This window comes from Bufo bufo, chromosome 4, assembly GCF_905171765.1.
Source record: "Bufo bufo chromosome 4, aBufBuf1.1, whole genome shotgun sequence".
In the NCBI taxonomy this organism is placed as follows: Eukaryota; Metazoa; Chordata; class Amphibia; order Anura; family Bufonidae; genus Bufo; species Bufo bufo.
Genome location: NC_053392.1, coordinates 165928467 through 165944945, shown reverse-complemented (window position 1 = coordinate 165944945; position 16479 = coordinate 165928467).

Sequence of the window (16479 nt, the reverse complement as noted above, 5' to 3'; positions counted from 1 at the left end):
GAAATAAACCTTTTTGTGCTAGATAGTAGATTTGCAGCCTGCGCTGTATTTCTGGAAGTCAAATAAAACAGTGAAGTATTTGTATTAAATTCACCTGTCACACTGTTGTGTGACCTCAAGAAATGTTTTCTCTTTATGACACCGGCACAGCCTTACTGTCAGTGAACTTAATTGTTGACTATTGGTGGTTACATTGTCGCCTGACATAAATCATCTGTTAGTTTCGTGGGTGAACACAAAGAATAAGGTAAGCATCAAATAAGGGACGTGGCCCTGGTCGTGGTGCTGCTGGTGTTGGTGGAGCTCCTGTTGCAGGTAGAGGACGTGGTCGATCTGTGCAAGCTACACGCCCAAGTGAAACACCTTCCTCAGGTGTGAGTAGGTGACAGAACCTTCAGCATTATTTGGTAGGCCCAAATACAGCTCTACGAATGGTGAAGCCAGAACAAGTACAGGCGATTGGGTGGTTAACAGTGCCACCAGTTCCTTCACATTTTCTCCCACCCAGTCCCCTGCTGAAAGCTCAGAGTTGGCACCTACAGCCCATGGCCATCTGTATTTTAACTCTCACTTTTGCAAATCAGGCAAGCAGTCTGAGCCCCAAGTCATGCAGCAGTCTCTTATGCTTTTTAATGACTCTGCTGGCAGGGTGTCCGTGGGCCATCCACATAGCCCTGCACCAAAAGTGGAAGAGATTGTGTGCACTTATGCCAAACCACTTATGTTTCAGAATGAGGACATGGGAAGAACCACCGCAGGACGTCTCTGATGATGACGAAACACAGGTGCCAAAATGTCACGGGTGAAGTTGCAGATAGCTGGAACTTATAAATAAACGACTGACTGCCTTGATACCAAACTAAGGAGCATATAGGTAAGCCCTATAAAACCCTAAGAGCTCTCCCTGACTTCTATGCACATGCAAGGGTCTCAATGGTAGACGATTGCATGCCCACGTACCTAAGACTGTGTGACACCTGAAAACCCTATAATAGTGAGGGGACATGACCACCGGCTCCCTGCACTTAATATGGACGGAGTCAGGGTCACCTAGAATCAAGCCAGAAAGGAAACACAATAAAGGTAAAGACTTATCTGAGCAAACAGCAGCAGCAGCCTCCAGCAGTGAACACTTCATCCAGGAACTAGTATAAACGGCAAAGTGAGGCAGTATGGGAGGGAATATAAAGGAAGAAGATTAGTCTAAATAAGTGACACCTGTCAGAAGGAAAGGAGATGACAAAGTGAAACCAAAACAAAGAACAAAGAGTTAGAGAAGAACGTCTGTCAGACCTTCTCACAGAACTGGCGGTGACAGTACCCCTCCCTCTACGGGTGGACTCCGGACACTCAGAGCCCACCTTCTCAGGATGAGACCTATGGAAAGCCCTGATGAGACGAGTGGCCTTAATGTCCGCCACTGGGACCCACATCCTCTCCTCAGGACCATAACCCTCCCAATGAACGAGGTACTGAAGTTCTGTCACGGCTACAGACGCTCGAAGTTCTGTCACGGCTACAGACGCTCAAGTTCTGTCACGACTACAGACATTCGAAGTCTGTCACGACTACAGACTCGCTACAAATCCTGTCACGACTACAGGTCATGAGGGAAAAGGGGAGTCCCATTCAGTAGCCTGGGTGTTATCAACAGATTTAGGAGTACAATTTCCGCTTCACTGGGTAGGGTGGTTATCCTAGTATCAGGGTCATTTATCACAAAAAATAAAAATAAAACTATTTCTTTTACTCATTTACACACCCGGGTACATTCTCACAATTTATTATGATGCTGCCCACGTTCATGGTAGCCGTAGGTTCCTTTGGTATGTCTGTCACGACCACAGACCGTTAAGTCCTGTCACGACTACAGTCACTCAAAGTCTGTCACGACTACAGATGCTCGAAGTCTGTCACGACTACAGACGCTCAAAGTTCTGTCACGACTACAGACGCTCGAAGTCTGTCACGACTTACAGACGCTCGAAGGTCTGTCACAACTACAGATGCTCGAAGTTCTGTCACGACTACAAACGCTCGAAGTTCTGTCACGGCTACAGACGCTCGAATTTCTGTCACGACTACAGACGCTCAAGTTCTGTCACGACTACAGACTCCCTACAAATCCTGTCACGACTACAGGTCATGAGGGAAAAGGGGAGTCCCATTCAGTAGCCTGGGTGTTATCAACAGATTCAGGAGTACAATTCCCGCTTCACTGGGTAGGGTGGTTATCCGAGTATCAGAGTCATTTATCACTGATCTGGTAACGCTTGGTGTTGGGAGCACGAGAGTCTAGTACTCATAGTTAACCACAGATTTATTTCAGTCAGGATGTCTCAGCAATCCAATATGGAAGGAAGTTTGGCATCTCACAGTAATGAAGACTCCCAATCCGACAGAGATGTGTTTCCAGCTATCAGGTCCTGGACTGTGCCAAGGCTCACAGCAGAGCTGTCAAGGAGAGGGATTCCTTTTTCAGCATCTGCCAGGAAAGCAGAACTGTATAGATTGTTGTTTTCAGAACCCCCTGCTTCTGGGGTAGACTCGGTATCGATGAATACGATCCAAACTTCGCTGACACAACTTCACACAGTAGTGAATACAATGGCATCCTCTTTGTCGCAGTTTCAGACCAGATTAGAGGCAGTAGAGAATTCGGCCTCTACTTCGAATACTGTCAGTCTCAGTGCTGCTGTACTGTCGCTCTCTCAGTCCTCCATCGCTGGGTCTCATATTAACTCCCCTAACATAGCACAATCTCATTTTATACCGGCCAACGTGCCTCAGGACATATTAGATGGTAAGGACGTCAACTTAGCTTCATTGCTGATAGCCACTCACGAAATACCGGATAACAAAACCATAGCATGTGGGGAGGTATCAGTGATTTTGAAGTCCAGAGATGTCAGGCTTAATAGGAAACTCACCGTAGCAGAATTTGTCCTAGCATTCAGCTTGTTTAGAGATGTGGTGTGCTCAGTGAGTCCTAATAGGAGAGAAGAGCTGGATCTTTATTTGTTCAAAGTCGTAGATTTAGCTAACAAATATGGTGGCACAGCATTCTATGAATATCATACATCACTTTCAGCCAAAGCAGCAGCCGCGCTAAGACAGTTTCAGCATACAGTGGACTGGTCCATCGTAGATACTGAGTTGTTTTGCCGGCATTTTGCAGGTCTCAAGGCCCCGGCATGTAATAACTGCGGTTCTTATTCGCATGCAACTGATTGGTGCGCTAGTGCTAAGGCAGAGCGGTCTCAAATTAGTTATACCCCACAACCTCCGCTTGCCAGGCTGTCCACAGGCGTAGACAAGTTAGGGCGCCCAATAAAATACCTAGGCAAATCACAGATATGTAATAACTTCAACACTACAGGTTGTTATTATAACCAATGTAGGCTGCTGCATCTGTGTACCCTTTGTTTTAGGGCTCATGCTAACACCCTGTGCCCACAGAAGGGGCAGCATTCAGCGTGACTAAGCGTGGTAGATGCGAATTTACTGGCTACATATTTACTAGGTCATCCAGATCAGAGTTGGGTACAATTTTTAGTTGATGGTCTTCGGCATGGGTTCCATACAGGTTTGGTAGCGCTACCACAAGCTACATACGAGTGTAAGAACCTTTTGTCAGCCAACAGAGACCCAGACTCGATTTCATATCTGTTAGCGGTGGAATTAGAGAAGGGCTACTTGATAGGTCCAATGGCGCAGTCCCCCTATGATTGTTGGAGGGTTAACCGCATAGGTGTTGTCACAGGTAAATTTTCTAATAAAAAGAGGGTAATCTACGATTTGTCAGCTCCTCATTCACTCTCCATTCCAAGTCTGAATTCACTGGTACCTTCTGAAGAAGTTTCCATGAAATACTCATCTATTGATGAAGCGATACAGGTCATCCTCTCATTAGGGAAGGGGACTTGGTTATCCAAAGCCGATATCACGGACGCATTTAAGTTACTGCCCTTAAAACCTCAGTTATGGCAGTGGCGTGGCATTAAGTAGCAAGGGCAGTATTATTTTGCGAACAAGTTAACCTTTGGCGCTAAATCGAGTCCCTGGCTGTTTGATCAGTTCGCTCAGAGCTTGCATTGGGTACTCTCAAATGTATTTCGGGCTCATCATGTAATCCACTACCTAGACGATTTCCTGTTAATCGAGCCACCCACACAGGTACCACGAGACCTCACAGTTTTGAGAGAAGTTTTTGACGATCTAAAGGTCCCGGTAGCGTCTAATAAAGTAGAGGGTCCAGGCAATATCATTACCTTTTTAGGCATTCGCTTGGATACGGGTAGTATGAAAGCGAGTCTACCTCAGGACAAATTAACCAGGATAAGAGTGGTAGTGCACAAATTGGCACGCGTTAGAGTCACCACAAAGGCAGATCTCCAGAGTCTTCTTGGTATGTTAAACTTTGCAATGAGAATAATCCCACAAGGCAGGTCTTTTATCTCTAGGTTGCTGAAACTTCTGCCTATAGCCCCAGATCAAGATAGTGTGGTTAAATTAGATCAGGATGCCTTAGCAGATCTTATGATGTGGGATAGATTTCTGGCACTATGGAATGGCGTGTCCTTTTTTGTCAATCCCCAGTTGTCCACACGGATGCGGCCTCTTCCACAGGGTTCGCGGCCATTTTCGGGAATCGGTGGATGGCCGGTCCTTGGCCACCTGAGGTACTGGCTATTCCAGGTTTTCTGCAGTCATCCACCCTGTTTGAAATATATCCGTTAGTGGCAGCAGATCAGGTATGGGGAAGTCTATGGGGTAATCAGACAGTATTGTGTTTAACAGATAATGCAGCGCTGGTGGACGTCCTCATGAAGGGCAGGTCTGGGTCTAGAGAAGTCATGGCATTCCTTAGGAGATTTGTGTGGTTATCGTTACAGCATCGGTTCAATTTAGTTTGCGCACATATTCAGGGACAGAGGAATGTTGCTGCAGACGCTCTATCCAGACTTAACTTTCAATTCTTTTTTCAGGTTTCTCCAGGGGCAGATCCGTTACCAGCACCAATCCCGCATCACAACCTGCTAGTCATGCATTAGCATCACTGCTACCCACAGACAGATCCTTGGTGGAGCAATCCCTCTCTAAAAATACTTTGAGAGTGTATAAAACAGCTTGGTTGTTGTTTAACAAATTTAGAGATTCACATCCACCGCTAGGTATGGGGCACACAACTTACCTAATGGCCTTCATTGGGTTTTGCCACTCAAACCTGAAGTTAGCTCACAATACAATCAAATTATATTTAGCAGGGATCCAGCATTTCTGGTATCTCGCTCACCCAGATCAGCCTTCTTTATTTACTGCCCATCCTATTAAAGCATTGTTACGTGGTATAAAGAAAACCAAGTTTGAGAAAACTACGGCCCGTCAGCCTTTCACAGGACCAATGTTTAGGTCACTGGCCGACATGCTACAGGGTTGCCCTTTTGGCCTTGAGGTTAGTCGGTTAGTCAAAACAGCTTTACATTTGTGTTTCTACGGGTTCTTAAGACCCGGGGAATTTACATGTGCAGCCACGTCCACAAAGTTTCTTCGTAAGAAAGATTTAATTCACGACAGATCAGGGTACTTGCTGAACTTCGAACAATCTAAAGCCGCACGACCAGGGGAAGTGGTACATATCAGGTATTTTCCCACTAAGTCCTGAGCGAATGGATGCTTCATATACATACGTTACCACCAGACTCACCGTTGCTGCCTTACAACAATGCACCGCTCAGCATTCAGGTATTTCTCAAATACATCAGAACACTCTTAGTCACTATCGGTGTTAACCCAGCCAGCATTACGGGTCACTCATTCCGCATTGGTGCCGCTTCAGCTGCCTCTAAAAACATTGTCCCGGTTCATGTCATCAAGAGACTAGGCAGATGGAAGTCCTCGTGTTATGTCACGTACATTCCGGACCCATGTCAAGAAATGTCTGTTGCCTTTCACAATCTGTTGTTATGATTCATTAGTATAATAAAGGGTAATTACTCTAAACGTCTGAGCTTTTTGGCCACTTTAGGCTACCTTTACGACAGCAGTTATGGCATAATTCTACTGCTTATTATATAGGGGTTCCGGTAGGGTACTTACTTCTGATAGCCTATCCGAACACAAGTGTAAGGCAAATACATTGCCGTATTTGTGTGAGGGGAGGCTCCCTCTCACAGTATTTAACCTCCCCCTCCGTAGCCAAGGACGCACGGCTCAGCGCATTTCACCCGCCCACCCATTTCCCCCTTTTTAATTCTCAGACTACTTAAGGTGGCCCACTTTAGGCTACCTTTACGACAGCAGTTATGGCATAATTCTACTGCTTATTATATAGGGGTTCCGGTAGGGTACTTACTTCTGATAGCCTATCCGAACACAAATAAACGACTGACTGGCTTGATCCCAAACTAAGGAGCATATAGGTGAGCCCTATACAGTAAAGCCCTAAGAGCTCTCCCTGACTGCTATGCACATGCAAGGGTCTCAATGGTAGACGATTGCATGCCCACGTACCTAAGACTGTGTGACACCTGAAAACCCTATAATAGTGAGGTGACACGACCACTGGCTCCCTGCACTTAATGCGGACGGAGTTAGGGTCACCTAGAATCAAGCCAGCAAGGAAATACATTAAAGGAAAAGACTTACCTGAGCAAACAGCAGCAGCAGCCTTCAGCAGTGAACACTTCATCCAGGAACTAGTATAAACCGCAAAGTGAGGCAGTATGGGAGGGAATATAAAGGAAGACGATTAGTCTAAATAAGTGACACCTGGCAGAAGGAAAGGAGATGACAAAGTGAAACCAAAACAAAGAACGTCATACAAGAGGTAGAGAAGAACGTCTGTCAGACCTTCTCACAGAACTGGCGGTGACACAACTGCTGCAGCTTTCTGCAGACCGACAAGGAGGGCAGGGGTAAAGAGTGGGTGGAGGATGATGAGGTAATAGACCCCACATGGAATCAAGGTCATGTGAGTGACGTGTGCAGTTTGGAGGCAGAGGCAGTGGTCGCACAGAGGCACAGCACAGCAAAAGAGAGAGCAGGGTGCAAAAGCATCTGTTACATTCTTAGGTGACATTTTACCATTTTTGCCATATACAAACCCCTGCTCTGCATAGGTGACAGAGACCTAAATTTCTAAAATTCGTCTGTTACATTGATGGTTGACATTAACCCATTTTTGCTGGTGAAAAACCCCTGCTCTGCATTGCTGACAGGGAACTAAATTTAGTAAAAACATCTGTTACTGATTGGAAGATGCGCGACTACAAGCGCACGCTGGTAGACGCGCTGCTGATGCAATTCCCACCTGACGGGGGCTCAGTGGAAGCACAAGGCGAAGGCTGAGGAGGAGGAAGAGGTTGCCAACGCAGCTGGGGCACCGCCAGCACCTCAGAAGGCAGGGTTAGCATGGCCGAAATGTGGACAACAACCAGCACCACCAGCTGATATGGAACGTCTTAGCAGGAGGCAGCATTTCAGCAACATGGTGGAGCAGTATGTTTGCACACGCCTACACGTACTGACTGATGGGTCTGCCCCCTTCAACTTCTGGGTCTCCAAATTAGGCACATGGCCTGAGCTTGCCCTTTACGCCTTGGAGGTCCTAGCCTGCCCTGCAGCCTGTGTATTGTATGAACGTTTGTTTAGCATGGCAGGAGGGTGTTATCACAGACAAGCGCAGCCGCCTGTCCACAGCCAATGTGGACAAGCTCACGTTCATTAAAATGAACCAGGCAGGGATCCCACAGGACTTGTCCGTACCTTGTGCAGAATAGACATGTATACCGGCCTCACCCAGCCATTGTTGTACTCCAGCGCATTTTCTCTTTGTTTTTATTTTTTATATTTCCCAATGTTTTGGGGTCTACCCAAATTTAAACAAAAAAATAAAAACTAAAAAACAAAAACAAAAACCACTGTTGGCTACCTCCTCAGCTTCCACCGCCACTTCCACCTACACCGCCACATCCATCGCCTCCTCAACCTCCTACTCCATATGGACCTCCTCGTCCTAGATCAAGATTATTTTTTATTTTTACGTTTTTTATGTTATTTTAAGTTATTTCCCTATACACATTTGTTTGCAGAGCACTTCCCATGATCTTAACCACATGTTGCTGCCTTTTGCAGCCCTCTAGCCCTTTCCATGACTTTTTAGAGCCATTTTAGTGCTCCAAAGTTCGGGTCCCCATTGACTTCAATGGGGCTCGGGTTCGAGTCCCGAACACGAACTTTTTTGCGAAGTTCGGCCGAACCCGTCGAACCCGAATTTCCAGGTGTTTGCTGAACTCTACTCACCACTATGTCATAGGTCCACTCTGTGAACTTCTCATGCTGTTCCCACCCTCCCCACTTCATGACTGGGCCACTATTTTGCCTTTTGGCCTGGCTGACATCATCATTTATTTGACCCTTCTTATGATCTGTCAGAAGGAAGGAAAAATGAGACGCACAATGGATCCTGTCTGTGTAGCAGCTTTGAGGCCTGTACGGTCCCAACAGAATTGGCTTGTGATTTGGTAGCCAAAATCAGGAGTGGGTACAAAACACAGACGACATGCAAATATTCCATTCACGTGTCATCTCTGGTTTGGATCCACTCCTGTTTTTTTTTTTTTTTTTTGGCATTAGCAATACTGATGCATTACTGACCAAATGCTGACCGAGTGAAGGCGGATGCTCAACAGACAGGATCCGTTGTTATTATTTTTTTTTTCTGACGGATCAGAGGAAGGGCAAAATAATCAGTGATGTCCACACACACTTACTGCTGACACCCTCTCCACTCTGTCGGGGGGCTCTACTTGTTTAAGCGTTTAATAGAACAGGTTCTGTAGACATCTATGTGGAATCAGCTGACGACGATGTAAAAGGAGTGCGCTTCTTCTTGGCGCTAACATCGACCTGTAAGGCTGAGTTCATATTTGAGTTATTTGCTCAATTGTGGCCCCGTGACTGCCCATATAAATGAAGTGTGCAGTGATTCTAAGAGCGACGCCTGTCATCTGCATGTCATACTGACTCACAGTATTATTTCACTATCAGAGCAGATTCTCTATGTATTTAACTGCAAGGCACTCTGTTCTACACCACTATACAGGCTCTCTGCAGCCAGGAAATGGTCGTTTTATTTTACAAAATTTGCCGCTAATAAATTTGTATCTAACCAAATTTTTTCCAAAAATTCCACGAACTGGCCGAATCGAATTTTTGAAAAATTCGCTCATCTCTACATAGTAACATAGTAACATAGTAACATAGTACATAAGGCCGAAAAAAGACATTTGTCCATCCAGTTCGGCCTGTTATCCTGCAAGTTGATCCAGAGGAAGGCAAAAAACCCTGTGAGGTAGAAGCCAATTTTCTCCACTTTAGGGGAATAAAAAATTTCTTCCCGACTCCAATCAGAATAACTCCCTGGATCAACGACCCCTCTCTAGTAGCTATAGCCTGTAATATTATTACGCTCTAGAAACACATCCAGGCCCCTCTTGAATTCCTTTATTGTACTCACCATCACCACCTCCTCAGGCAGAGAGTTCCATAGTCTCACTGCTCTTACCGTAAAGAATCCTCTTCTATGTTTGTGTACAAACCTTCTTTCCTCCAGACGCAGAGGATGTCCCCTCGTCACAGTCACAGTCCTGGGGATAAATAGCTGATGGGATAGATCTCTGTACTGACCCCTGATATATTTATACATATTAATTAGATCTCCCCTCAGTCGTCTTTTTTCTAAAGTGAATAACCCTAATTTTGATAATCTTTCAGGGTACTGTAGTTGCCCCATTCCAGTTATTACTTTAGTTGCCCTCCTCTGAACCCTCTCTAGCTCTGCTATGTCTACCTTGTTTACAGGAGCCCAGAACTGTACACAGTACTCCATGTGTGGTCTGACTAGCGATTTGTAAAGTGGTAGGACTATGTTCATATCACGGGAATCTATGCCCCTTTTGATGCAACCCATTATCTTGTTGGCCTTGGCAGCAGCTGCCTGACACTGGTTTTTGCTGTTTAGTTTGCTGTTTATTAAAATTCCTAGATCCTTTTCCATGTCAGTGTTACCGAGTGTTTTACCATTTAGTATGTACGGGTGACTTGCATTTTTCCTTCCCATGTGCATAACCTTACATTTATCAGTGTTAAACCTCATCTGCCACTTATCTGCCCAAGCCTCCAATCTATCCAGATCCCTCTGTAGTAGTATACTGTCCTCTTCAGTGTAAATTACTTTACACAGTTTAGTGTCATCTGCGAAAATTGATACTTTACTATGCAAGCCTTCTACAAGATCATTAATAAATATATTGAAGAGAATAGGGCCCAATACTGACCCCTGAGGTACCCCACTAGTGACAGTGACCCAATCTGAATGTGTACCGTTAATAACCACCCTCTGTTTTCTATCACTCAGCCAGTTACTTACCCACATACAGATGTTTTCTCCCAGTCCGAGCATTCTCATTTTATATACTAACCTTTTATGCGGTACAGTGTCAAATGCTTTGGAGAAGTCCAGATATACGACATCCATTGATTCGCCGCTGTCAAGTCTAGAACTTACCTCCTCATAGAAACTGATTAAATTAGTTTGACATGACCGATCCCTCACGAAGCCATGCTGATATGGCGTTATTTGCTTATTTCCGTTGAGATGCTCTAATATAGCATCTCTCAGAAAACCTTCAAACAGTTTACCCACAACAGATGTTAAACTTACCGGCCTATAGTTTCCAGGCTCTGTTTTTGGCCCCTTTTTGAATATTGGCACCACATATGCCACGCGCCAATCCTGTGGGACATTCCCTGTCAGTATAGAGTCTGCAAATATCAGAAATAAGGGTCTGGATATGACATTACTTAATTCCTTTAGGATACGGGGGTGTATGCCATCCGGTCCTGGCGATTTGTCTATTTTAATCTTTTTAAGCCGCTGATGTACTTCTTCCTGGGTCAGACAGGACACTTTTAATGGGGAATTTATTTTTGCATTCTGCATGTCATCTGACAATTTATTTTCCTCAGTGAATACATTGGAGAAAAAAATATTTAACAGCTTTGCTTTCTCCTCGTCGCTCTCTGCGACTCCCCCCTCATTACTCTTTAAAGGGCCAACACCTTCAGCTTTATACTTTTTAACATTTATATAATTGAAGAACATTTTAGGGTTGGTTTTACTCTCTTTGGCAATTAATCTCTCGGTCTCTAGTTTGGCCGCTTTTATTTGTTTTTTACATGTTCTATTTTTTTCCTTATAGTTTTTCAGTGCTTCCGTGCAACCCTCCTGTTTTAGTGTTTTATATGCTTTCTTTTTGTCATTTATTGCTTTCTTTACAGTTCTATTTATCCACATTGGTTTCTTTTTGTTCCTTAACCTTTTATTCCCATACGGTATGTACCTCTGACAATGAGTTTTTAGGATGTTTTTAAAGATATCCCATTTTGTGTCTGTATTTGTGAGGACTTTGTCCCAGTTAGTTTGGCCTATGGCCTCTCTTAGTTGGCTAAATTTAGCTTTTTTGAAGTTTGGTATTTTTGTTCCTCCCTGTAGAAACGCTCTTTTCAATGATAATTGGAAGGTTATTACTTTATGGTCACTATTTCCCAGGTGTCCCCCAACCTGCACGTCTGTTGTTCTGTCAGGTCTATTGGTTAATACTAAGTCCAGTATGGCCGTCCCTCTAGTCGGGTCCTGAACCAGTTGGGAGAGGTAATTGTCTTTGGTTATAGCCACGAACCTGTGTCCCTTATGAGATATACAAGTTTCAGTTTCCCAGTCTATATCTGGGTAGTTGAAGTCCCCCATAATAACCACCTCATTATGATTTGCCGCCTCGTCTATCTCGTTTAGTAGTAGATTTTCTTTGGACTCTGGTATATTAGGTGGTTTATAGTAAACTCCTATTAGTAATTTATTGTTGTTTTTAGCTCCATGTATCTCTACCCATAGTGACTCCACATGTTCATGTCCCTCACTTATATCTTCTCGGACTGTGGGCTTTAGACAGGACTTTATATAAAGGCAGACCCCTCCCCCTCTCCGGTTTTGACGATCCTTTCTAAACAGACTGTAACCTTGTACATTAACTGCCCAGTCATAGCTATCATCCAGCCATGTCTCAGTTATTCCCACTATGTCATAGTCCTCCTCACACATCACTAATTCCAGTTCACCAGTTTTATTAGTCAGGCTTCTGGCATTAGTATACATACATTTGAGAGGTTTATGTATATTTTTTTACCCTACACCTTTCCTTCTGAATTGTTCTAGTCCCTCCTTCCATTCCTCCCCCATTCTTTTTACCTTGCCCCCGGTCTCTATCTGCACTATCTTCCCCTCCTATAACGTAATTACCCTCCCCCCCAGTCCCTAGTTTAAACACTCCTCCAACCTTCTAGCCATCTTTCTCCCCAGCACAGCTGCCCCTTCCCCATTGAGGTGCAGCCCGTCCCTACGATAGAGCCTGTTGCCGATAGAAAAATCGGCCCAGTTCTCCAGGAACCCAAACCCCTCCATCCTACACCAGTTCTTGAGCCACTTGTTAATCTCCCTAATCTCCCATTGCCTTTCTTGTGTGGCTCGTGTTACAGGCAGTATCTCTAGTAATATTTCATCCCTGTCCCGCAAGTCCATGCCTCGCTTAATTCATGACAATATCCTGGTGGCCTTAGAAGCAGCTGATTGACATTGTATGCTGTTATTTAATCTACCATCTACAAGGACACCCAAATCCTTCCCTATAAGTGACTCTCCCAGTGTTACATCCCCTAGGACATATGAAGCACAGAGATTATTACTACCAAGATGCATAACTTTACATTTGTCCACATTAAACCTCATTTGCCAAGTTGATGCCGAATCACTCAGAGTGTTCAAGTCAGCTTGAAGTTTATGGACATCTTCCATAGACTGCATAATACTACGGTCGTGGCCAAAAGTTTTGAGAATTACATAAATATTGGAAATTGGAAAAGTTGCTGCTTAAGTTTTTATAATAGCAATTTGCATATACTCCAGAATGTTATGAAGAGTAATCAGATGAATTGCATAGTCCTTCTTTGCCATGAAAATTAACTTAATCTCAAAAAACCTTTCCACTGCATTTCATTGCTGTCATTAAAGGACCTGCTGAGATCATTTCAGTAATCGTCTTGTTAACTCAGGTGAGAATGTTGACGAGCACAAGGCTGGAGATCATTATGTCAGGCTGATTGGGTTAAAATGGCAGACTTAACATGTTAAAAGGAGGGTGGTGCTTGAAATCATTGTTCTTCCATTGTTAACCATGGTGACCTGCAAAGAAACGCGTGCAGCCATCATTGCGTTGCATAAAAATGGCTTCACAGGCAAGGATATTGTGGCTACTAAGATTGCACCTCAATCAACAATTTATAGGATCATCAAGAACTTCAAGGAAAGAGGTTCAATTCTTGTTAAGAAGGCTTCAGGGCGTCCAAGAAAGTCCAGCAAGCGCCAGGATCGTCTCCTAAAGAGGATTCAGCTGTGGGATCGGAATGCCACCAGTGCAGAGCTTTTCAGGAATGGCAGCAGGCAGGTGTGAGCGCATCTGCACGCACAGTGAGGCGAAGACTTTTGGAAGATGGCCTGGTGTCAAGAAGGGCAGCAAAGAAGCCACTTCTCTCCAAAAAAACATCAGGGACAGATTGATCTTCTGCAGAAAGTATGTGGAATGGACTGCTGAGGACTGGGGCAAAGTCATATTCTCCGATGAAGCCTCTTTCCGATTGTTTGGGGCATCTGGAAAAAGGCTTGTCCGGAGAAGAAAAGGTGAGTGCTACCATCAGTCCTGTGTCATGCCAACAGTAAAGCATCCTGAGACCATTCATGTGTGGGGTTGCTTCTCATCCAAGGGAGTGGGCCCACTCACAATTTTGCCAAAAACACAGCCATGAATAAAGAATGGTACCAAAACACCCTCCAACAGCAACTTCTTCCAACAATTCAACAACAGTTTGGTGAAGAACAATGCATTTTCCAGCACGATGGAGCACCGTGCCATAAGGCAAAAGTGATAACTAAGTGGCTCGGGGACCACAAATTCTGACAAACTCCAAGAAGTGATTATGAAAGAATAGGTTGCTATCAGTCAGGAATTGGCCCAGAAGTTGATTGAGAGCATGCCCAGTCGAATTGAAGAGGTCCTGAAAAAGAAGTGCCAACACTGCAAATACTGACTCTTTGCATAAATGTCATGTAATTGTCGATAAAAGACTTTGAAACGTATGAAGTGCGTGTAATTATATTTCACTACATCACAGAAACAACTGAAACAAAGATCTAAAAGCAGTTTAGCAGCAAACTTTGTGAAAACGAATATTTGTGTCATTCTCAAAACTTTTGGCCACGACTGTACACAGCTTAGTGTCATCTGCAAAAATAGAATCTATCATTAATAAATTAAATAATAGAGGACCCAGCACTGAACCTTGGGGTACACCACTTATAACCCGGGACCATTCTGAATAGGAATCATTGACCACAACTCTCTGGACATGGTCCATCAGCCAGTTTTTAATCCAATTACAAACCTATACTTTCCAAGCCTATAGACCTTACTTTACCTATTAAACGTCTATGAGGGACAGTATCAAAAGCATTTGCAAAATCCAGAAACACAACATCCACAGCCGCCCCCCTGTACAGGCTATTACTCACCTCCTCATAAAAACAAATCAGGTTAGTCTGACAACTTCTGTCCTTGATAAACCCATGTTGGTTATCACTTATAATATTATTTACAGTCACATACTCCTGTATATAGTCCCTTAAGAGTCCTTTAAACTTTCTTCCCACAACAGAAGTTAAACTAACTGGTCTATAATTACCTATGAAGGACCTAGATCCTTTTTTGAGTATGGGCACCACATTTGACTTGCGACAATCACTTGGCACTGTACCAGTACCCAGAGAATCTTATAATTATAAACAGGGGCACATCAATGATTGAACTGAGCTCTTTAAGAACTCTTGGGTCTAATCCATCTGGACCTGGAGCCTTGTTCACATTTACCTTCAGACCTCGGTCCCATTTATTTGAGCAGGACTGAACTGCAATACCAGGCACAGCCACTATACAAGATACAAAAATGTGCCTAGTAAACAATGAAGGGGACATGGTGCTGGCTATAGCACTGTGAACCCTTCAATGTGGATAGGTGATACGTTGTTGTAATGAGACAACCCCTTAATATTGGAACATTTTTCGGACACTTTGTGAGTGTATTGGCACCCACTGAACCCCTCACCCTAAACAATACAAAGTGGGGAACTGTACTGTATGTTATACTCATGACTGGATGAGTGATTTCTATCGCATCCACTAGTATAGCACTGTAAGGAGAGATTGTGAGCGAGTGATTATAATAGCCGATGAGTGACATTTTCAATAATTTGATTTGGCTACTTAGCCGAACTTGGACTAGAAATTTGATTTGTTACTAATTGCTTCTTAACTAATCGCATTCCATTGTATGGAGCAGGTGCAAAGATGGGGAACAGTGAAGCGCCGCCCCGCCATCATTTAACGCCTCAGATGCCGTGTTCAATGCTAGTTGCAGCATCTGAGAGTCACATTCATCCCATCAGGGTCTTAAAACAAGAAAATACATGCCCCATTTGATCCTGGCGAGGCCATCGCAGACATCTTGATTTAAGAAAATGCGGCAATTCGGCAATTCTCACCTGTGATGATGTCATCACGCTGCAGTACATATCAGCCCTGGTACATGGATTGAATTGACATGAAAGGCACTTTTAAACATCATTGTCATTTCACAATAAGTGAAAACTCACCACACATAATTACAAACAACACTGACAGATGAAATATGGTGGGTGTAGCAAAGCTGAGTTTGTGATTTAGCACAACTCTTGATATTATGATTTTAATCAGGGGCAAAGCTATAATGAGCAAAGGTAGCAGTGGCACACTGACCTTGGTGCTCCTATGTCAAATACGATGATACCACTTTTATGAATGGCACATGGTAGGCTGAAGGCCATGTTATTCATTTTGCATTTGGGTCCATGAGCTTCAAGTTACACCTCTGTGTATAATCAAAAGTTTTGATAAGTGATTTTGTTAACTTAATGAAAGTAGAAAAGTGTGCAAAGGATATCCATAGCTGCATTGTAACAGTATATGGAGAGACTGATTCTAATGGCATAGCATGGTATGCATACCATTCAGTGCAGCACAGTGCCAACGCTGCAAGCCAGCTACTATGACACTGGATGCCTTTAATTTAAAAGTATCTTATATTACATCTCTAAAATGATTGCAAGGAAACAACTGCAGGCTACAAAAACAACATGACACAAGTTTCAGTTAGTGCTGATGGTGAGGCCAATTTAAATGTAAGCAGTACCAATTAGGCATAGGATGTGTGTGTGCATATACAGTATATATATATACAGTACAGACCAAAAGTTTGGACACACCTTCTCATTCA